This window comes from Mus musculus, chromosome 8 (genome assembly GCF_000001635.26).
Source record: "Mus musculus strain C57BL/6J chromosome 8, GRCm38.p6 C57BL/6J".
Lineage (NCBI taxonomy): Eukaryota > Metazoa > Chordata > Mammalia > Rodentia > Muridae > Mus > Mus musculus.
Window position 1 is genome coordinate 24,369,096 of NC_000074.6, and position 24,817 is coordinate 24,393,912.

Genomic DNA, 24,817 nt, shown 5'->3' on the forward strand with positions numbered 1-24,817 from the left:
AAATGCATAGAAAATGGATATTGATTAAAAAATAAAATGAACCTGAATAGCAACACTACTATAGGAAAAAGTAGATTTTAAGAGGAAAAAAAATATTATTAGGAACAAAGAAGAGTATTTAGGTCACCTCATGAAGAAGTCATGATGGTATTAAATGTATACAGCAAACATTGAGCATTAAAAGACATGCAGCAAAATTAGAGAAATGAGAATAATAACTGAGAATAATACCTGAAGAGTGGAGTACCTACCTGAAAAACTAGGAAGGAACGGGATAGCTCAGCCCTGTAGCCCACAGAAGCATTCTGCATAGCCGCAGAACGCAGCCCATTCCCCCCAGCACAGGGAACACCAAGGGTATGCTACACAAGAGCCCATGGCACAGTGTTAAATGAGTTTCAAAGGAATCATACCAAAGAAAATGTGTTTACCACCAACAGTGGCATTCAAAATTTAAATCAACAGAAGAAACAGTTGGAAAATTAAAAGTATTTGAAATGAAACAAAGCCCAGAAATAACTAAATGACTGGAAGGAAGACCAGCCGGAAAAGTACAAAACACTTGGAAAGAAATGGGCTTGAAAAGATAGCGTGTCACCATTCACTGGAGGCAGCGAAAGCGACATCTACAGAGAGATTTGTAACTGTGTGAGCCTCCCCTTAAAAGAGGATTCCAAGTCAGTAATGTAACCTCCCACCCCGAAAACATAAAACAAAGAGCAAAATAAACTGAAAGCAAGCAGAAAGAAAGAAATGAGACTCTTGTGGAAATAACACAGAGAGTATAAAGGAAGAAAGGAAATCATAAATTTACATTGTTAAGGATCAATAAAGTGGGCAGTGTTAAGTTAGCCTCACCAAGAAAGGAACAAATTATTCCAGCGAAGGACAAATGGACAACATCCCTACTAATGACACAGAATTAGATATTTATTGGATGTATGTAGGGGTGTGTGCGTATGTATGTCTGTGTGTGTGCGTGTATGTGTGTGTCTATATATCTGTGTATCTACCTGTTTGTGTGTGTCTGTGTGTGTCTGTGTCTGTGTGTCTCTGTGTCTATGTTTATGCGTGTCTCTCTGTGTCTGTGTGTGTGCACAAGCATGCACACATGCACACATGCAGACATGAGTATACATGTTCCCAGAAACCAGAAGAGGACAAATGACCACCAGAAGCTTGAGTCACAGGTGGTTGTAGGGCAGTGGTTCTTACTCTATGAGTCATGACCACTTTTGGGTGAAGTGACCCTTTCACAGAGGTCACATAAGACCATCAGAAAACACATATGTTTGCATTATGATCCATAACAGTAGCAAAATTACAGTAATGAAGTAGCAACAAAAATCATTTTATGGCTGGGGGTCACCACAACATGAGGAACTGTATTAAAGGGTCACAGCATCAGGAAGGTTGAAGGCCATTGTTAGATGGTTGTAAGCTGCCCGCTGCACCGTATACAGAACCTTATACAGAGATGGATTAACTAATTAGAACTTCAGTGATTGTAGAGAAGTTGGAATTTTATAGGTCCAGAGTCTAATCATTTATCTTGGGCTAAACTTATCTCTCATAATGACCATTTCTATCTGAACTCTGTGTCTGAACTAACATCCTTGTGACTACCAGGTGAAACCATTTAGGCCGAGACACTAGATTCTATCAACCAAAAAGCTGAGAGTGTCAGGCAGCACCCAAGGCTTACAACAGAGATTCCCCTCTCTTCCCTTAGTCTGCCTGCCTGGTGTAGAAACACCCAATGTATTTGGAAAGTGACTTGATCTGTGACTGTCTTTATTCTGCTCCAATAAAAATTTCATGAAATGGCCAGCCACATTGGATATGGAATCCAGTTTACCTGACTCTAACACTGGGCTGTGGCTGTTTATATGTGGCTCCAGAATTAACTAGTGTTTAGGTGAGCGTTGTATTTTTATATTGGCACTATGCATACCCATCTATTCCTCAGGCGATTTCGGGGGAAATGAACAAATCTTAGAAAGTAGCAAACACTGCTCAAGAAACGTTGAACAAATATGTTGTAAAGCCTCAGATTCGGGGCTCCAGTGGGACATTAGGGAGAACTGTTCTGAGGAGTAAGGGAGCTATCAACAACACAGATAGACAATGGTGTGTGTGTGTGTGTGTGTATCGTGTGATGTGTATGGGGGGCTTCTGAAGATGGTTCAGACACAAAGTGAGTGTCCCTCTTACAGACTCAAAGTGAGGAGAGGTCACATGCCATGTAGTTTATGAGTAGCCCATAGTACAAGCCTGTAGTTAGTTGCCTTGTGTTGGATTCCCAGGTCACATGAGAAAGCAGGTCCTTTGTGGCTATACGGTCACAGCAAGGAGGCTTACTTTTTTTTGGGGGGGGGTCAGGGTGTTTTATCACAAGAAAAAAGAAATTCAACAGCAAAGAAGAAATAGTCCTCTACACTCGACTGTTTAATGGGACCTGAGTATCCTCCTGCCTTTGTACTAAGACTCAGACAACTAGAACTTTGTCTATCAGCTTAATTGGTTTTCAAGCATTTGGACTTAGAGTAGAGCTGATGGGTTAAGGTTTCTGGTCTCTGGGTTGCTCAGTCTACAGAGAAGGGACTTGTCATTCTCTAAAACTGAGAGAGTCAGTTCCTTGACCTAAGTGTGCAGTACATAGACACTGTGTCTGGGGAAACCCAGATTAACACATTGATCAACAAATTCAATATCATCCATATTTTAAGCAGGAGTTAAAGGCTGATCCTGGGATGGGAATGAAGTGTGTCTAGAACAGTAAAACCAATGTGAAAAAGATCATGGCCCTGGTTCTCCTTCCTCCCTCTTTGAATATCACTATGACATTACAGATCAGTGGTGAGGAATAGAATAAGGGACTGAGGCTATGCCCCAGTGGTAGAGCCCTTGACTACCATGTTGAAGGCACTGGGTTGTTTCCTCATCACAACTAAAGGAGGGTGAGTCCAAGCAGAAGACAAACAGACAAATGAACGTTTTATCATGGTCAATTGATTTCGACAAAGTTTCCATGACTATTTAGTGGATGTGGAATTATCCTTTTCACAAATGGTCAGAGATGATTGTGTATGTATATGCAAAAGAACAAAGACAGACTTCTCTGTCTTGCACTGTACTAAAATATTAACTCAGGATGAGTCATATAGCCCACATGCAAGCGTTAAGGCTATAAAAAGTCCTGGAAAAAAATGCAGGGAAGATGTTGTGACTTTAGGTAGACACGAAGTTTTAAATACAACTCCAAGCCACAAGTGACCAAAAAAAGATCAGTATATTTCACTGCAGAAAGGAACATTTATATGTCAAACAATTAATGTGTCTGGGAGAGTCTTGCATTTGGATGCACACCTGTAGTCATTAGCACTCAGGAGGCTGAGGCAGGGGGATCATGAGTTTGATGTATGGGGAGATAAAGAAAACAAAACAGAAAATAACCACAAAGAATGAGAAGCAGGATAGGTCATTATACTCAATAAGGTATCTGAATCCAGAAATAGAAAGAGATTTTAAAGTTCAACCCAAATAAACTAATTAAAAGTGGATGAAAGAATTGGATATACAGTAGCCTCAAGGATATAGTCAAGTGTTCGATAAACTCACAAAAAGATGCTAGACAGGCTAAGTCTCCAAAGAAATACAAATAAAGAAGTTGATGCTAGACAGGCTCCGTTTCCAAGGAAATGCAACAAGAGCATCCACTCCACACCCACCAGAGTGAGAAAAGTAGAAAGATGTATCACGCTGCCCACCTGCATGGGTTTAGGGATTGGCCTGACTCGGTGATGAAGAATTAAGTCTGATGGACACAGGTATGGGAAAGCTGAGATTTGATGGGTTGTTCCCTCTGATAGAGACACACCAGCATCCCAGTGACTCGGTGCACTCACTATACACTGGGTTTCCCCGGTGCTAAATGAGGTGTGTGTGTATGTGTGGGGGGGTGTTACATACAGCTGAATAAGGATGGAGTTAGCTAATCTTGGTAGGGGATCATGCTAAGGAAGAAGTCTCAGGCTGCTGCCATCCTGGAGGAGGAAGCTCTGGTTGATACTTTTTGCATAGTGTCTATACCCACACTCTGACCAGTGGAAGGACTTGCCATTCCTATGAGTCTGATCTAGGCCAGGCCTTGCCATTCCCATGGGTCTGAGACACTGGGGTGTTTGGAATGGCCTTGCTCATGGCAACAAGACACGTCACTCAGGACTTCATCTGCTCCCCACAGCGAGGGTTATTAAACACCGAGTTAGCATCAGGCAGAAACTACTTATATGTCCATCAGTGGGTGAAGGAACAAATGACAGGTGGATATCCAGATAGAGGACAGTTATTCAGAAACAGGGAGGGACTGAAGAGCCAATCCACATGCCGTGCTAACAAACCCTGAACACGATACATGTGGTGCTAATTCAACCACACACCACACTTGTGAGTCCTTTCTGGGAAAGGCCTTAAAGAGGGATATATAAGTGACCTGAAGTCCACATGTTGCTTAGACTGGTGGGTGTTAAGGGATGGAATACGGATGTGATTGGCTTGTCGAATCAAAATGCATTAGACTCCAATATTAGTGATGGCTGGGCAATTAAGAACATACCACACACGAGCTGTGCCTAAAATGGTGACTCTAAAACATGTATATCTCAGCCCAATTTTCAGGATGGTTTTATTGGAGTTATTTAAAAGATTAATAAGTTACATCTGGCTTTTTCCTCAAGACAATTTTAACTGTGGCATACACAACACCCATTTGTCTATTCAGTTATCAACTTTAGTGAGGTTTTTTTTTTTTTCCTGCTCTTGACTTGAGTATTCTTTAAAATGTAGTAAATATTGAGACGCTGTTATGTTCTTGTCACTCTGGTGAGACATAGCTCCTCTGTCCCCCATGCTTCTCATTTTCTCTGATGTTAGTCGTGTCAATGCCAAACTCTTCTGTATGCATTCCTGTGCCTCCCTGCTCCCTTCCTGCACAGCCTTCTGCTGTCCTTTTCAACTGCTATTATTCCACTACTTGAGGACACTGAAGCTTCAGACTCTTCACCTTCAACAAGACCCTTCTGTCATGGGCAAATTCAGTGCAGATTAGAAAATTGGGAGCTAATCGTCTTTGCTCATCTTAGTTCTGTCGCCTAACATATAGTCTGAGGTTTCAGAGACTCCTGACTTCTTGTAATTCCCACCACTGTTTCTGTAACTTTTAACACAGTTTTGAACGTTTAATGCTTAGCATAAACTGCAAGTTTTTTTTTAAGTCTTTAGCTTTAGTCTCCTTAAAACGGCGATTTAAAAGCGCAGGTGCATGCTGTATCACAGAATATAAATGTGTTGAGACAATGAGCATCATCAACAGGAGTGTTGCTGAAATTCCTGCCCTTAGGGAGACAGTAAGCAACACCCACCCTGTCTCCTAAAGTCTCAAGAATGAAATGAGGTACCATTCCACCACAGTTCACTCAGGGGAACCCATGAATTTACTGGGCTTCCTTACAGAGGGTGAGGGTTGGGCAGTCTTCCCAAAATCAGACACCTCTAGAAAGCTTTACCCAACAGGAATAAGAGCTGCATAAAGATGGAGCCCCCTAGTGGTCTGTCTCTGGTGTGTGGGGAGGCAGGCACTTTGGCTGGTGCACCACCTAACCAATCATTAGCAGTTGCTTCTCCACTGGCGTCTATGACTTCCCTGGTCATGGGCTTTTCTCTAAGTTCATAGTTCTATTGAATTCCCTACCCCAACCCCTGCCCTGGCTCATGAAATGATTCTGAAGTCCAATCAGAAAGTTGGTTGCATCCAAGGATATTTGAGCCACTATTACACTGATTGGTGTATCTTTCCTGGCACTTTAGAAAGCCCGGAGGATCCACAGCTGAGTAAGATGTAGTGGCTTAATTCTCCACAGCATCCTTAGTAGCAACTTCTGGTTAGCTCCCAGAGAGGAGATGCCTCTGAGCCATCTCTATCCTTGTTTCCCCAAGTCTCAGCAGCCAAAGCATGCAACCTCTTCAGCAATAAGGTGTTACCATTCATTCATGGGAAGCAACCAACAGCAATGGCTTTAACTCATTGTTTGAGGGCCCTTTAGGGTCTCTGTGACCAACAACTTCTGAAAAGATAACCCAATCCTAGCACTGGGACTCCCACTTGGCCACTTTAGGAATCTAGGGGTGTCTGGTTTTACATTTTGTATACTCTTTAACATTTACAGACCCAGACGATTGCAATTTTTCCCAATCTTTTTGGTATTGTATGCTATTTACCCAGCCATAAAGCTCCCAAGAATTCCACAGCAACATCCGGCTTTTGATCCCTTTGTGAACTAATCCCCATGCTTACTTCTTCAGGTGCCCTTGAATAATGTCTCTTAACTGAGTCAACAAATCTAAAGATCCTCAAATGTTAGCATTGTACTACCCATAATAAACAAATCTTTTACCCAGAGGATGCTCAGGAAAATGGTGCACAGTCCCAAAGCCACCATCCCACAATCGAGAGTGGGACTGGAGATAATGTTTGTGAAGTGTCTTTAAATGTGAAACATCCCATTATAATATCCAGATCTTGCGATTTGAAAGTTTTAAGTAAAACATTTGCAAATAAACTCAAGAAATATTCTAAATCTAAGACAAATAAAACATATCACTAATATAGTGCCCATGGGTTACATAATGTTACTTGGTGCATTCTAATTTTTTGAGGAACCCCAATACTCTTTCCTGTTAACCAGTGCTAATGAGCTAAGTTTTCCACGTCCTTGTCTTCACCTGCTATCTTCACCTTTAGGCTCCCACCGGCCTACCTGGAGCGACAGAGTTACTGTCTGGGGACCTTAATTGTGTTTGCCTTCTCCGCTAATTAAAAAATTAAAAGGCAGGAAAAATACCTCAGCCAGAGCAGGCAGGAACAGATAACAAAATCCATCAGAAGTTAAGGCAGACAGAAGCATAGAGAGAGAGAATTCTCACACAGCACAGAGGAGAATCAGGGATCAGTGCAGGTTTTTCCTCAAAGGGCTGGGGTTTTTCAATGGTTCTGGTGGCCTGGGACAGGTCCCCTTCCCCCCTAATTTTGTTCTGATCAACTTAGACAAAGAAAAATTGAGCCAATAGTCCAACACTTTCAGGTACACAAATACAGGACCAACCTTGAGCATACTGACCAGTCTGAACTGGTCAGCCCAAAGAGGGATATCGCCAGCAGGAGGAAAAGCCCACCAGGCTTTTGTCTTGGGTTAAGAGGGGAAGGCTAGAAAATTTATCATCTTTATTATCTGCCCATGGTTCCTTTCCCTGTGTGTCTGCCCGTCCAGGATCTGTCCAGCTCCTAGATACCCATGACAATATCTCATTGTGACTTTGATCTGAATTTGCCTGTGATTAGTGATGCGTCATTCTGGGCTCAGTCTCTACTCAGTGACTGCTTCTTTGCCTCATGGCTTTATTTTTATTTTTATTTTTATTTTTTTATGTTAGTGAATGCCTATTTTTCTGCCTTTGCTTTTATTTCCTGTTTCTGTATCTCACCTAAACACTCACATCCCACTCTTACGTCCTAGCGTGTTTTCCTATATCTCTCACCTAGGCTTTTTTGTAGTTAATGTGTCTTGGATGTATTGTTTTAGTCAATTTGGAGTTGAAGTTTTGGTTTGTGTGTTTGTTTGGGTGCTGGTAATAAAACATGCTAGGTGGCCTCTGTCACTGACCTTCAGCCCACCGCAACTTGATTCTGATGTCTATAACTTTATTTATAGTCAATGAAGAAAGTTCCACAATGGCAAGAAAGATGACGAAGCCGTCTGTCCCAGCTTCCTCTGTTGTTGGAAGCTATTAAGACAACTCTATTGTCTTGATCTCCGAATTGGGCCTCTCCCCCAGAGAAGAAAAGGGGTCAAAAGCAGGCCACCGACACACCGTTCCGAGAACAACCACAGAATGTTCCAGCCCTAAGTCAGTGCGCCAGATGTCCTGACCACAAGATGTACCCTGATACCACCAAGTTCCTGCTTCCTCGTGTAATTGCCAAAAGAAAAATTTCCGCTGCCCCATCCCTCCTGCTGAGAAGTACTTCCTCCTTTGCTTGTGCATTTCCGCTGCCCCATTCCTCCTGCTGAGAAGTACTTCCCCTTTTTGCTTGTGCATTTAAGCCTTGAGCCTTGCTGAATACAGAGACACCTTGATGCTACTCAGACTGCTTAAGTGTTGTTCCTGCACTTGGTGTTTGTCTCTCCCTCCTCCCATTTGGTTCTTAGGAGAAGGTCCCCTCGAGACCCTCGAATAATTGGACCTGCTGGATGGGTCACTCTGTCTGACTTGTTTCCTGCTGCTGCTGGTGTTTAATTGCAACACATTGGGAGAAACAGGTTTCCGGATCAGGGCCAAAAGACCTTAGGGCCCAGATCAGAGTTAGTTTTGTTGTTGTTGTTGTTTTTGTTTTTGTTTTTGTTTTGTTTTGTTTTTGTTTTTTTTCTGGGAAAAGAAGTTTACCAAGCCAGGATGTCTTCTTTCTAATAGCATCCTAGTGAAGTAAGACCCTAGGCTTAGGAAATTGTGGTGGGGTACCATTGAAAACCAAGTAACTTTATTTGTTTGTTTGTCTGTTTGTTTATATCTGCCTGTGAGGCAAAGTGCTCATCAGTGGCTGTGGACAGATGCAGAGTCACTATTTTGTATTATATTATTTCAAAAACAGCAATCACAGACTCAAATTTAATTTAAACGCTAACAAGCCTAAGTTTCTCTGCTGATACTCCCGGTGGTAAAAAAGTAGATGAGATTGGGGGAGTTGGGGAGGTATTGTGTTTTATTTTTTTTACTTTGTTTAGTTTTTGTTTTTAGTTGTTTTGTTTTCTCATTGCCTACCTGCCCTCCCACAGGTTAATTTGACATAAATGGTATCTTACAGTAAGACAGCATGTGGTAGGAACTGGCATCAAGGATAATGAAAGTGTCAGACAAATGGCAAACCTAATTGGAGAGCCTTGTTTTCCTTCCCCTGAAATTATAATCCATTTGACAAAGCCAAGATGTTGTTGTCTGTTGAGAAAACAAAAGTGGGGCAGTTTTCAGTTGCTACTGACTCCTTGATGCTAATGAGTAGCAGGGGAGGAGGGGGGTGGGGGTGGGAGAGGGCACTCCAAGCAAAGCTTCTCTTGAGCAGATTGGAAGACAAATGGAATGATTTATGCTAAGCCTGCTCTTTTTCCACAGCTTTCTGGGTAAGAGCATGAGCTTTGGATTGGGGACATCTTAAACAATAACTGAAGGGGCCTGGTGAGGTGGCTTAGAGGGTAAAGGCTTCCTCTGTCTACCAAGCCTGGCAAGCTGAATTCTATTCTTGGGAGACATGGCAGGCCACATCTGTCCCTGCCACATGCGGGACAGGAGACCCGAGTCCTCTGACAGCCACAGTACCTGTGTCCCCTCTGCCAAATGACTCAATCCAATTTTTAATAGTTAAATATATCAAGGCACCTGTGAATTTCTGAAGTAACTCTTGTGACAAATGTCCTGACCTTTTGAAAAATTGTATAAGAGCTTTATACAAACAAACACACACACACACACACACACACACACACACCACAGAATCACAGGCACAATTGGAAACAAGACGTTACGCAATATTTCTTTTTCTAAGGATGACTACAAAGGTCAGTTAGGGGCTGGGGATGTGAATAAGGAACAAAGCATATGCACGGTGGTTAATGGTTATCAAGTGGTCATTATCTAGAATCACTTATGAAACAAGCCTCGGACTATGAAAGATGCTCCAGGTTAGCCTCTGGTGCTTTAGATAGGAATCATGTGGACTAGGTTAATTGGGGAAGAAGGATCCACATTAACGGTCTACAGGCAGAGCCATTCTGTGGACTGGGGGTCTCAGTCTACGGTTAAAAATGAAATCTAGCCAAACTCCATCACTTTTTGCTCTTGCTCTCTGCCTTCTGACTCCAGACATGGAGCTGAGCCACCAGCCCATTTCCTCACCCTGACTTCCCTTCCCTGCTGTGATGGACTGCACCAGAACTATGAGCCAAACCTTGAGTCACTTTGGTTAGGATAGTTTGTCCAAGGAACAACAATACTAACCATACACTATGCTTAGCATGCACAAGACCCTGGGTTTGATTTCCTGCACAAGAAAACAAAACATGAACCACACAGGAGGCACGCCTTCAGTTTAACTCCTAGTTGTAGGAACTAAAGAGTTTTATGGGTTTGAAAGTGTCTGTGTGACATTCTAAAATATATATCTGATTGTTGAGTAGCTTTAAAAAAAGCTATGTGCATGTCTCAGGCCTGTATCGACTACAGCTTCATGGACCCAAGTTCAAGTCACTGCTTGGCCATATTTGTTAGTGCAATGGTTCTCAACCTTCCTAAACCTGCAACATTTATATACCTATTATATTTATATACAGTTCCTCATGTTGTCGTAACCCCCAGCCAAAAAATTGTTTTCACTGTTACTTCATAACTGTGATTTTGCTATTCTTATGAATCATAATGTAAATATCTGATATGCAGGATATCCTTTATATGACCCCTGTGGAAGTCACAACCCCACAGGTTGGAGAGCCACTGCCTTAGAGTATTGGCTGCACAAAGACATGACATACTATCACAGAAAGCACGTGAAAGCCTGTGACAGAAGTTACAGGTTTGCAAGTAAGCATATAATTCTTCCACCTCAGGCAAGATCATAGTCACATGACCAAAATCCCAAGCAAGGAAGTCCGGTAAAGTTAGTCTTCATAGACAGCCATGGTGGCCCAAGGAAGGAGGAGGGTATGAGATTCCAGAGTAGCCAGCTGACTCTTCTAAAGACAGGGAATCTACAAAGTGTAATAATCACTGGATTTCTAGTGTGTAAAATAAAGTCATATTTAAAATAATATGCTATACTGTGTGTATAAAATAAACTCTAATATACTCACTTTGCATGTTAGAGAGATAGGGTGTGGCTTAGTGGTAGCTTACCCACTTATAGGAGGCCCTGTGTTCTAACCTCAACACTACAAAGAATATATACATATATACAATCATAAATACATTCATTCATGCCTATAGACAGGTACACATACATATAAATGCATATATATATTACACATTCATATATGCCTATATACACATATATAACATATATGTGCATGGGTATATGTGTATACATATAAACATGTATTCATATATATTACACAAGAGGCATTAAGAGATACTCTGTAAGACATTGCTTTTTCTTTCTATTTGTGACTATCCAAAGGTCAGGTAGGTTTCAGGGATTTCTTCATAGCTTGCATCCTGAATGTCTCCCAAGGATTCATGGGTTGAAGGCCCAGTCTCGAGTTTGAGTCCCATTGGGAGGGGGTAGACTTTAAGAGGAGGGGCTAATGGAAGGGGGTCAGGCTATCAGATCCTACTTAAAGAAATTGAAACTCCAGTTTCCCTCTCCCTCTCCCTCTCCCTCTCCCTCTCCCTCTCCCTCTCCCTCTCCCTCTCCCTCTCCCTCTCTCTCACCTCCTCCCTCCCACTGTTATTCTCTTCCCCTCCCTCCTGCCCACTCCCCATCCTCCAGTCTCCCTCTCCTCTCCTTTCTCCTTCCTCCCTCCTTCCAAGTCAACAAAAAGTACACTGCCGGGCTCCCCTGCATGCTCTACCACAATGCTCTGCCTCATCATAACCCAGGGATTTTGTCACAGTTCTGAATCACCACATCAGAACATCACATCAGAAATCAAAACTGCTCTCTCAACAATTTTAAGTTGTTCAACCTTTCTCCTAGCTGAGGTAGGTGTGTCCTTGAATAGTCCCAACCTCAACTGTGACCAGGCAGGACAGTGCAGAAATTCTTCCGTCTCCTATTCTTCTTGAAACCATTTCGGCTTTAACTAGACTTTGATCTCTTTAATGGAGAATCCCATGGAAAATCACCCAACTCTGTTCTAGAAACCCAAGGTCAAGGTGCTCCAGCTAACTGACCTTAGCTTCTGTTTGCCTACTTGTGCAAACCTCCTCCTTCAGCTAACTGCTTACCTTAGCTTCTGTTAAACTGCTCACTTCCCCAAAACCCCAGTGAGATACCAGGATATGGTTTTAAAAACTCCTCACTCTAAACTCTCAGCAGGACACTTGGGTCTCAAGTACCTGAGTGTAGTCCCAACCAGCTAGAATAAAGACTTTTGGTTGGCTATCAACTGTCTCGGAGTGGTCATCTGTGGTGGGCTCCCTGCAACACAATTGAGGATTTTCTTATTACCTCTAACTTTCCTTTCAAATGTTCTACATGGAGAAGTGGAGTTGAATGTCAGACTTTATTTTATTATTAATATTGATAGCAAGTGTTTGACAAAAAGGACATATCAAAGTCACAAAAACTTGCAAACATAGTCTAATAAGTACAAAGCCTTGGCTCAGTTTCTATCAATGTGTACACACACACACACACACACACACACACACACACACACTCACGCATACACACATGCACTTCAAGATTCACACAGCAGGTCTCTGCAGGGTCCAACAGCTGTATTTCCTATAACAAATGCATGTTGAGAAACACTATTAATGTGACCCTCTGGCCCCCAAGAAGAGAAAGGATGAATTACTTTTCCAGATATACGCTTTTCTAAGTCTCCAAAGGCCTAAAGTGTACACAGTAAGGACTGCTAAAAAGGTAGGAGTAGAGAGAGACTTGGGCCCACCCCTGCTGCAGAAATGCCACTGTCTGTCTGCAGCTGTCTATGTCTGTCAGCCCCAGGCTCCAAGGCATCCTGTCACCTGTTCTGCTTCCAATCAGATCTGTGAAATGCCTTTCCCCAGGGATCTCTACTTTAGGTGTGAGTTTGTTTCAGTTAGGGCGAGCTATTAGAAAGAAATCCCAAACTGCTTGGACCAGATTTGCTATCTCTGGATAGATCTGACAGCTCACTGCTCCAGTCAACACAGCGGAAAGTAGGCAAGGTGAAAGAGAGGACAGCCCCTACACACACACACACACACACACACACACACACACACACACCTGGGCTGCATTTCTGGGAGCTGGTCTGAAGTCACAGCAGGAAGAACATTGTCACCTTTCAAACCTGGCTGTTACTCAGCACACAAAAGCCAGAATGTATTGGGGGACTTGCAGAGAAGGACTCGCCTGCTTCATCACAGGGTAATGCTTGTGCTCTCTGAGTGCCCCCTGCCAATTGCTTTAAATCTGTTATTGATAAAGACAAGACGTGCTGAAGACTTGAGGTGTGGTGTAAATTGGTTCTCCATGGCAGAGTTCATCCCACCTTAACTCCCTCAGGCCCCCTGGATCTCTTCAGTAAGAGAGCGTCCTCTTCATCAGCCTTGTGTGCTTTATAGGTAGTGTTGCTGGCATGTGTTTTAGTTACAGATTCCCACCTCGGGGTTCCATTCAGCTTACATAGTCCTAGATGGGCTTTTGGACCAAAAGAAAGAAGTCTTTCTTTTCAGTTACCTTTGAACATCTATCTCATAGACATAGGAAGAACAGCATCTCCTCTGACCTCTTGTCCCATGTCTTCATCGTCTCCTATCCTCTTGCCCTTCCTCCTCCTCCTGCTCCCCATCCCCTGGCCCCCTCCCCCCACCACTCTGTCTTACTAGTGTGTCTGCTCAGAGCGAGCCTCCGTCATTGACACTGGAGCTCTGGTTTGTGAGAACAAATATTTGTGGTGACTTAAATCTGTGAAAAGTGTCTCTTTTGTCTGGTTTTTTACAAGGTGCCTTTATTAAGAGTTTCATTTAATTGTGTCTATCCAATTGTCTGTGATAAATGTTAAATTAGAGCTCATGCCTTTTACTGTGGATTCCTCTGTAGTGTCTTATTAAAAAAAAAAAAAAAAAAAAAAAAAAAAAAAAAAAAAAAAACCAAATGTTCCAAGGGGAAAATCAGTGGAGATGGTGACAGGAGAAGCCTGTCGAAGCCTTGGGACAATGGGACAGTGTTGCAAACAAGCCTGTCCGTATCCCACTTATCTTTGTTTCTACTTTTTATTCTCTATCTTGTGCTAAACAGCCACACAAAGTGAGCAAAGCAAATCAGGGTAGCCACTTGAATGAGAAGCGCATTTGGGTGAATGGTAATGGCTACCAGTGGTAGTGACTAGGTCATGGTAGAGAAGGCTGTTCATAGATGCTTAACTGGCCGTGTCAACACCTGTGTTTGTTCATTGGCTTTCCTAATTCCAGAGGAAGCCTAGTGGCTGAAACGGTACCCAATTCACCTTCTCCCCGTTAGGTTCCTCTGGGCGGTCGATTTCTCAAACAGAAGCCTGGACCCCCCCTCATGGATGACAGAGCTTAGAATGACTGGCTGGCTTTCAGAATCTGATCCACAACATTCTTGTCATTATGGGAAATGTCTCACAAAACAGGAAAGCTCTCCTCCTGTTCCAGGAGACTTCCCAGGCTTATTGGCCAGGAAGTGTCACCTTCTCAGGTGAGAGGGTAGGATTTATCACAGTTAAGGGAAAGTGTTGACAAGGGGCTTTAAGTGGGGGAGGGAAGGACTCCTTTCTACCTCGGCTCTGCCTGAGCATCTGTCAGACGCGCACACGTGCATGAAGAATTTAATTTGACGGTAAATGCTGTCTGTTCTTCAAGAATGATGACATCATTTTTATGGCTTTAGCAGTGTCTGCTGCCAGAAAACTTTCTTGTCTTTGAGAAACTAATGAACCGTGTTTATGATCTACAAATGTGTACAGAGTAGTGCGGTAATAGTATCTGACCTGCTGGGGCCCCAGATCTCTGCCTTGTGTTACACAACCATGCAAAGTGAGCAAAACAGATTAGGGTAGCCATTTGAATGAGAAGCACATAACGTGTCCAAGTATAATTCTCTCCACCCAATTGGCAAGGTGTGGACACATTAACATCTAATTACACTACATTAGAAGTGGACTGTAGTTTAAGTCCCTGACCGGCCCTCTTAATCTGGGGTTGTTATAGCCGCTTTCAAGCAAATGTTAAAAGCAGGTGCTGCTGCCCTCTGTAGTCAGCAGCTGAACCATCTTGATTGTGCTGGCTCCAATTACACATCGGAAGATGTTCATGATGCCCCACCCCTACCCCCAACCGCTTATGGAAGCATCCCCAGCGAGAAACAAGGAAGCCGATTCAAGTCCAATATAGTAAGAGTTTCATCATTACATTCCCAGTACCTCTCAAGGGCAAGGCTGTAGAAACGCTGAATTGTGGAAGATATCAAGAGCAGTTCCCCTTCTGCTCTGCGGGAACTCCCATGGTGAAGAGAGGGACTCCTCTCTGTTCAAGGTTTTGCAGGAAGACAAGAAAACTGGAAGGCATGCACAGTCCTTAAGATCCTAATACCCGGCACTTCCCGATTCAAACACTGACCGCGGGGATGGATCAGCGTTTCCCAGGGGGGCCTTTACCAGCAAGCCACCCAGCTTAATGGCAAGACAGAAATATGACGTGCAGAGGTGTGAGATGAGGCTCTGCTTAAATGCATGAGTTTATGAGAATAACCAAAGGGTTTTGATATCGTCTTAATGACTTCATAAGAGGAGACCCATGTAGGGGGAAGCTGAGAAAAATTTTGTATGTAACCCATTTGAATCTCTATCCTAAGGCTGAAGAAAATGAGGACAAAGTTTGGGTCTTTCTCAAGGTCATATTAATTAAAAGAAAAGCAAACAAACAGCAAAAAAGGGTTCCTTAGATATCTTTCCCTCCAGCACTGTGAGGGTAATAAGAGATTGTAGTATGCCCCAAAATGGCACTGGATAAATCTCAGTAAGTATTGTTAACTTTGGCCTGTGTATCACTGCGGGAATGAATCACTGAGATTGGATTTTTACGCTGGAACTTGACAAATTGAATTTGCAATAAAGAGAAAGCAGGCATCCTGTAATGATTAGTATTTAGGAGAGGGAAAATATAGCCTACCGAAATGTTTAAAATCGCAATCTACTGTGCCTTCCCTTTCTACACCATTATGAACATGAGCTCACTCTTAACCAGTGGGATTCTATTAATTCTGGTTCTGCTGGTCCCTGCCAGCTGAGCTGCAAACATAAGGAACACAGGAAAACTAGAATACAAAAGGGTTTGTTTGTAAGACGTGTTCCATGATGACATACAGAAGGAATACAACTGGCTCCTAATACATCTGTCCTCAAGAGAGCTCTGGAGAACATGTTCAAAGCATGATGGCGATGCTCTTCTTCCAACACCGGTGAACGCAAGGCTTCCCGATAGATGATCCGCCGAAATAACTGAAAATGGACTAGCATTTTCTTGAAGCAATTGCCATGCCCATCCTCACCAACCGATTTTAAGGTTGCTGTGGCTGCTTTGTGCAGGTCTTTCAACCCAGCCCTTCCATTGCCAAGATGATGATGTCTATCTAGCCTTTGAAAGCCCTGTTCTTACCTTGTCTCTGTCCTCTAGGGCAATTTCAATCTGATACCCTCTAATCTTCAAAGGGTGGCGCAGGAGAGATGGCCCTTCCCTCTCTCCCTTCCATGACTTCCTCCAGGAGCTTGGTAAATGGCCGCAGGCTCTGCTCCAGACTGAGTTAGGTGGTGTCATAAATGAGCAGGAATGGCTCCCTTTCTTCTCTGTCTTTCTTTGGGGTGTGCATTATTGAGGAAGGAACCCAGTCCTCCTGCATGCACACTGGGTAAACGCTTTACCACGGAACTATATTCCCCGCCCCTAGGTCCACAGTGCATCTTACCTGCTCTTCCCTCTCGGGGCCTTAGTTTACCTGAAGCACAAGTTGGGATTTATATATATTAGGCCTACTTAACAGCCAGCTAAATTGCTTCTGTGCTGTACAATCAATAGCGGAGGGAAAGGAAAAATGTGCGAGATTGAGAAAGCAGACCATCTTCACCGCGGCTTTGGGTTAGTGTTTGTAGCCTGCTGTCTGGCACTTGTTCCTGATTGGAGTTTATTGCTCAACTGCTAATAGAGAAAATTCCAAATCAAATATATGAAATTGATTGCGGGGGTCAATTCCCAAATAACTTTCAAAGCAGAAGTGCTATCTAAGTCATCTCATTGCAAGCGATGATAGCAGAATTACACATTGCTAATAATGAGTTCAATCCGGTCACGTACATCACTCCTTTAATGGCAATGGTGGCGAAAGGTTAGAGAGCTTACCAAAGTGGCTTATTATATTTGACATTTATCACTTGACTGACCAAACCTTTCGATAACAATTTGAGGAAATGAGGTCTTCTAATTTGAAAACAAAGACTAAATGTGTTCAGTTTGAATTCTTTGGTTATGTTGAGCAAAGCAAACAACATTCTGCCATGTGATAACTCTTTTATCAAATAGAGAATGGTTGGAGAAATTCTACATGCTAAGGGAGACAGTACCATACTCAAGGGCTTGCAATTCTTGCCAAGTTTTGGAATGACAAATAAAGATTTACAAATAAAGGTTTAAGACAGAAACTCTAAAAAACACAACCCAGCCTCGTGCTCCACTTGGCTTGCGGTTGGATGTGAGCGCCCCCTGGTGGTTTCTACTGCTCTAACTGGGCTGTTGATTTCCAACAGGGCAGGTTAAAGGACTGGGGGAAAACAAAGCAAGATCAGATCAAACAAAACACACAGCAAAGAAGCAGCAACAGTCACACCATGGTATGAGGCCAGCAAAGTGATTCAGCATGGTAATGTGTGCAGCTGAACTTCCTTTATAGAATGTCTTCTCTCTCCTTCAAATCCTGTTCTCTAATTTAAACATACATGTAAGTGTATATATTTTGTATTTAACATATTATATATTTAAATATTAATATATTAATATAAACATAAATTTATATATAACAGTCATATATAAAATGTATATATAAATATACTTTAATATATGGTATATTATATATTTACATGTATTTAAAATATATGTTTATATATGACTATATAATTTTATATAAATATAAAAAGGTTACTTATGTATAAATATATATATAGTTTATATTTATATATAAATTTTAAAGTCTATATAATTATATAAATGTATAAATGTATAAAATTTACTATATATGAATATGTATTTTATATAATATATTTATGCATTTATATATTTTGTATAAGATATATTTTATATTTATATTTTATATAAACATATTTATATTTTATATACTCCACATTTATATTATATATTAAATGTGTAAATTATATATAATTATACCTAAATCAATATATAATATATGTCAATGTATTATATAATTAATAATATATGAATAATATATATTTGTATATAATTGTATACTAATATTATATAATTTAAATTCTGTGATATATACAAATTTATAGAATATATAATTACATAACTATATGTAAATGTATATATTACATATTTTTTACATATATATATAATTTCTGCCTTTAAGGTAACTTTGGCGAAAGCTCTTTGTCCTCAGCCTACAGCTCACAAGCAGGTAGACCTTTGCCTGTTCATACCAGGTGGCTGATCACATTGCTACCCATTGTTGTCAAATAACGTGGGGAAGAGGGGGTTCTGAGAAGCCACATTCCACCTCAGAGGAACTCCGTATCAAAACAGTGACTGCTTCATTGTTGGAGGGGGATGTGCTTTATTTTGTTTTGACTCCTGAGACAGGGTCTCTCAGTGTAAACCAAGACAGTCTCAAACTCTGCAGTGTGTGCTCTTGAGTGTTAAGGTCTGTTAATCTGCCTGCGCTGCTGGAGTGTTTAACCCACGTTGCTCTTCCTTTACGTATCTGCCAGTGTTCCACAAACTTCCAGTACTTCCTACTGACATCCCACTAGGGAATCAGCCCTTGGACACACAGACCTTTGGGAAACACTGAAGATTGTAGTTACAAAGAACCCCTTCACCTTCCGAATTGCACCAGTGCAAAGAATGGGGTGACCCCTTTGAGAGCTAGCCCTCCAAGGGTTTGCCACCTTGAGAGAATACCTGGAAAGTGGCCCTAAGGGGAAGCCTGTGGTCATCGCTGCTGGTGGCTTGAGCTTAGATTCCCTGCCTCCAAAATTTCGATGAATAGACTGTTGTACATTCTTAAAAACCAAATGATTTGTAGCTTGTTTCCAAATTGTATGCAAAAATAGCTTGATGCATAATATAAAGTTAATAGGCTGGCAGGCAGCTAGATGTTTTATTTAGCCCTTATTTATGAAATATCAGGACTTTTCAAAGTTGATGAGCATGCATTATATAACTGTGCAACATAATCTGTCTTCCTGTGCAGTGATAAGGGCAGTTTCGAAGAGTTGAGAAAAGAAGAAGCCATCCTGGAACATTGGAGTTAACTGGGCACTGTGGAAGTCCCATGGCTCCGTGGGTGAACACACAGCAGCACAGCTGTTGCCTCTCAATCAGGGACTGTTGCTGTATTTATTGACTGAATCAAAGTGCTTCTGTGTCGGGAATAAACCAGAACACAACGTGTTCCTGGGAGAACGAGGCAGTGAAAATACAAGAGCAACAAGGCGCATGTCTCCATATTACAAGATCAGTGACGTCAGAATGGACGGTGCCTATGGAGAAGTACTAAGGTGACGCTCAACCACTCAACTGTACAGGATGCAGAGGAAGAGGAGGAGAAGAGAGGGAGGAGGAATGTCTCACTTCCTCTGTTCTCTTGTTCTTGGGTTAGTTGGTTTTTGGTAAAGTTTGCCAGTTCAGGTCACCTTGTTTCGTTATTTATTAGTCTCATTCCAAAGGAGAAAATTAATACTTGTTCAGGAAAGTGGCATAAAATTAAAGAATGCTCAGAAGTGTGCTAAGCTTCTTCAGGGATAAAAGGAATTTTCTGGGTTTTCAATTTCCGTTTTCTACCTATGAATGATGGTGAGTGGGCCCTGTAAGAGTTCTACAGTCGATGTAGAGAGAAACAACAGCAGGAGGCAGAGGACGGCTTCCCTATGTTCCTCACCCTTCGGATTGCCAGCCTCTGGAGGGGTCATTTGCTCCTCTGATTATGTCTCAAGTGCAGCATCCCTGGCCTTCCCATCCCTACCCAGGTTCAAGGGATGGAGACAGAAGGTTCCAGATGCAGCTCACCTTCAGCCACACCGGAGTTTCTGCAGAAAGAGCTGACCACGCTGTGAACTAGAACCCCAGAATCTAAATTGAAGAAAGTTTTCAACAGTCAATTTTGGAACGGGCTGCATCTATATTGTTTGCTTCAAAAACAAGGAATTGGGTTAGGGTTATATGGAATAATCTCTTTGAATCTTCCAACCCGGAGGCTGAATTTTATATATAATGATTCTTGTTGGAATACATTATGTAAAGACGTGTCTCTGTATATTCAATTGTTAATTCTGTCCCGGCAGAGATCTAAGTGCTGGCAGGATTCTGGTGCTGTCATTCCTAAGGCCCATCACCAGGTTTTCTATTGTGTAACTAGTCCTTCTTCATTTGCCTTCTTCATTCTTCAAGGCAATCTAGAATTGTATCTAATTGACTGTAATAAAGATCTGATGGCCAATAGCTGGGCAGGAAGTGAAGGGCTCACCTTCTGGCAGAGAGAGGGACTTTGGGAGAAGAATTAGAGGCAGGAGACTCAGCCCTCTGACGATGAGGTGACCACGTGGACCAGAGCCAAACAGAATGGCGGGGCTGGACACGTGATAGGACACAGTGCCAGGATTGGTTGGGTTAGAGTAGCCCAACAGAAGGCCCAAGCTTTAAGCCTCTGTGTCACTATTTAAATTACTGATGAGTCCAAGATAGCCCCACCATAGACTCTTTTTAGAGGCTTCTACGTTGGTTTTGTAGAGAAAACTTCTTGTAACATCACCTGTCAATAATAATAAAAGCCAGTGACCAATGAGCTGAGGCAGGAAATAGGTACAACACTGGCAGGAAGAGAGAGGATTCAGGGAAATAGTAAGAGATAAAAGACTCCGTGAGAGAGCCCCGAAAGATGGAGGGAGGGAGAGGAGACTGGCATAATGAATTAAATGAACTCAGGGAGACGGGAAGGAAGAAGCAGACAGGGATAGAAGGAGATGTAACTAACCAAATGGTAGACATTGGATAGTTGGAATGGGTTAAATAAGTTAGGAGCTAGGCAGGGACTGAGCCAAAGCTCATAGTCTAGGCATTTAAGAATAACTAACCAGTCTCAGGGTCCCCATTCCAGGAGCAGGACTGGAAACGGAAAACCAGATATGATCTTTTAACCAGTTTTTATTGCAGATACATCTGTACTGCCTGCCACTACTGTCTGCTGCTGCTTATGAATAGTTTTGCACATTAGTGTGTGCTTAGATGGGAAGGCTTCCACTAAGCCTTCCCAGGCTCTCTGACCACACCCACTTTCATCCAAGGAGAGTTTGATGTTTTTGATATCTTTGCTCCCACATTCAGAAAGCTCTCCCTAGGATTCTACCACACACATCTGCCTGCTTGTTTCCGTGCTGGCTTTTGCAGTACGTAGGGCCTGGCACATGTTAGAGCAGTCCTGTCTGACAATATAAAAACTGCGAACATAGTAGAAAGAGAACTCAAGACACTGGAGAGAGATGGAAAGTGGTGTGGAGCATAGAAACTGAATTAAAAGCCCAGAATTATTCCTGACAGAAGAGCAAATTCCTAATGATGGGAGCAGGATATGGCTTCCCTGAGGGACAATGGGGAAGGACCATCCCAACAGCTGAGAATAGAACAGAAAAGCAATAGTGTCCACTGGATGGATGAGGTCACGTTGGATGGTGTATTTGAGTCCATTTTAAGTTTCTGCAGAACATCACACAAAGGTCTGGGTTATTTTTATGTTCCCTTGACATTCCCATGGTTCTGAAACTGGACCTCATGGGGCCTGGTGTGTAGCTCAGTGGCAGAGCACATGTTTAACTTGCATGCAACCTGGTGTCTGTTCTCAGCACTGGCTGATTTAATAATAAAATAAAAAGTGGTTAATAAGGGTAAAGGTGACAACTACTGAGATTTTTTAAAAAAGGCAGCTCAGAAAGTAATAACTGAGCTTACATCATTTTATTTTGCATTTTATATTATATTATTAAGAAAGTAGAAAGGAAGGAAGGAAGGGAGGGAGGGAGGGAGGGAGGGAGGGTGGGAGGGAGGGAGGAAGGAAGACTTCCCTCCCCAAAGGAAAATGGAAGCAACCAGCATTCATTGAGTCTGGGTTCAGATGTTCTCTAGAGATAAAAACATAAAAATATGTTTAAGGTGCCTATTCTATTTACAAAATTCCACTGTTGCTTCTCCTAAGTCCCCCTTTCTCCAGCTCACGTAGTTCGTGCTGGCTATGGGAAGCTAATCTGTTATTCCTGCTTTGGGCACAAATGCATGCTTGTCATTACATCAATAAATAGCCCAAGGCCAATGCAGGGAGAGCAACTCAGTGTTGCCCCACAGAGAGCTCTCTGGGCTCTGAAGCTCCAGTCTGTCTTCTGTAGTTTCAATAAGATAATGAGACGTCATCCTCAAATTCCCAGTGTGTCTGATTGGGCCAAGAGCTTTGTGAAATTGAGAATGGCACTATGGCAAGGGAAGGGTCCAGCTCTTCATTTGGATCTGTTGTCAAATTAGCCATGTAGACATGTTGACAGTTCTTTATTCTTATAAAGTAATTACCTGTAAATGAATTCTGTGAGCATTCTTCTTTGTGTAGCAACAAAACTTGCTTCTGTATTAAAATATTTATTAATAAATTTATTAATATGAAAGTAGAACTCTACACCAGGCAGTGGTGGTACTCATCTTGAATCCCAGCAGAGGCAGATCATCTCTGTGTTTGAGGCCAACCTGGTCTACAGAGTGAGTTCCAGGACAGCCAGGGCTACACAGGGAAGCCTTGTCTCAAAAGAACAAAAAAACAACTAACAAACAAAGACAGCAGGTTAAGAGTTGGGGAATGGCTCAGTTCTCTGAAAAAGAGGATCTAAGTTCAAACTCCCAGCATTCACTTAAAAAGTTTGGCGTGGCTGCACGTACCTCTAACCCCAGAATTGGGTGACAGAGACAGGTCGGGAGAACTCCTTGGCCAGACAACCTAGCCAAGAGCACAGTGTTCTGTTCTATAGGTGACCTTGTCTCAAACAAAAAAGGCAAAGAACAATTAAAAAAAAAAGACACCAAAAGTCCTCTTTTGGCATCATTTCTTGCATGCTCACCCACACATTAATGTGTACCCACCACAAACACCACAGTCTATACAATACACCAAACACACACATACACACAGCAGAGAGAACAAGTTTCCAATAAAACACATGACATTTAAATAAGGGTGGGGACTTCTGGAGTCACTAAGGATTATGGGAATGGAACAGTGAGCCCTCCTGGTGCCTGGAAGAGTGCACAGCTTTCTTGGACAGAAGTGCTTGGACGTCGTATAAGAGAAACTCTTGTACTAACTCGGGCAGTCTGTGCTGTACCTTGTTTTCCCATGGTGCTGTTCAAAGTCATGCTGAGGACTATTATGCTTAATTTATTCTTTGCTTATTCCAATAATCAGTGTGAGTGCAATTACATCATATATTCACATAAGTTAAAGTAAAGAAAATTATATTTATAAAGTTTCAATGTTTTGTGATGGCAAATTCATCAGTGTATACATGCATTTGTATAGACAGCCATAACTCTGAGACCCACTTACTATATATATATAATATGTTATAATATAGGAGTATATAATAATATTATATATTTCATATAGATAGTTATATAATACTATGTTATATATTTATATTATATATTGACATATATTTCTATACTATATAATGTATGATATATGATATAATGTATAATGTGTCTCTTATATCATATAACATATAATTAATATAATATATAATGTTGTTATACACTATATAATATATCAATATATAGTATGGTATGTAATATTATATAATAGAATATATATTATACTATACATACCACTTATTGAATCTGTTACCTGGTATTTTGTGATCAGCATACTATAGACAGTAAGTAAGGTGGACAATGGGAATGGAGCCTTGTGATACTTCCCCATCCATGTTAGTTTACCAATTTATTTGTCATTTTTCAGACCTTGTTTAAACAATACTGTTAAATTTTCATGGGTGCAGCATCTCTGTCATACATGGAAGCCACTATTGCCCAGCATACATCCTGGTCCTCTGGCTCTTACAGTGTCTCCATCCCCACATTGACGATGTTCTCTGAGCCATTGGTACATGAGAGAGAGCTGTGTTGTAATTGTGTCCGAGGAGGCTGGACACCCCACAGAAAGTTGATCTCCACACATTGACCAGCTGCGGATTTCTATAATGGTGTCTCTGAAAAGAAGCTCTTATCTGCGAGCATGAGGAAAGACATTTAGAATACAATGAGAACGTATACCAGTTGTAGTAGCAACCTTCTCCCCTAAGGTCCTCTAGGGTGCAAGAATTCCCTAAACACAAGTAGTTAGGCCAGTTTAACAGCACTAGGCACAAATTCCCTCTTACTGAAGTGCCCTTTAGTCCAATAAAAGAGCTGTTGGTTATCCCCAAGATGTAAGTGCCACTACTGCACCCTTGAGGATAGCTTGCTGTGCTGCTCATTGTTGTGGCTCATAAGCTCTACAGCAGGGCACAGCTATTAATTGCTTTTCTCCCTTGGCTACTTGCACAGCAATTTCAGATCCGATAAGAGCTAGTCCTCAGGGAGGAGGATTTCAGATAAGTTTCAGCTTAATGCTACCAAGTACTGTGTCCAAATTTTGTGGTGTCTTTCACAATGAGGCCAGTCTTTCAATTTTTCTTTTCCTTTTTTAGACAACCAAAGCCTATGTCGTTTGGACATTTCTTGGACT

At 41.9% G+C, this 24,817-nt stretch overlaps 1 long non-coding RNA gene across 1 annotated transcript; it reads left to right on the top strand.

Moving 5' to 3' along the window:
- The first annotated feature begins 13,035 nt into the window (after positions 1-13,035).
- Gm30633 lies at positions 13,036-21,972 on the top strand. Its single transcript, XR_378810.2, has 3 exons — positions 13,036-13,180; positions 17,577-17,767; positions 19,256-21,972. It is a non-coding gene; the product is annotated as a predicted gene, 30633 (long non-coding RNA).
- The last annotated feature ends 2,845 nt before the right edge of the window (positions 21,973-24,817 follow it).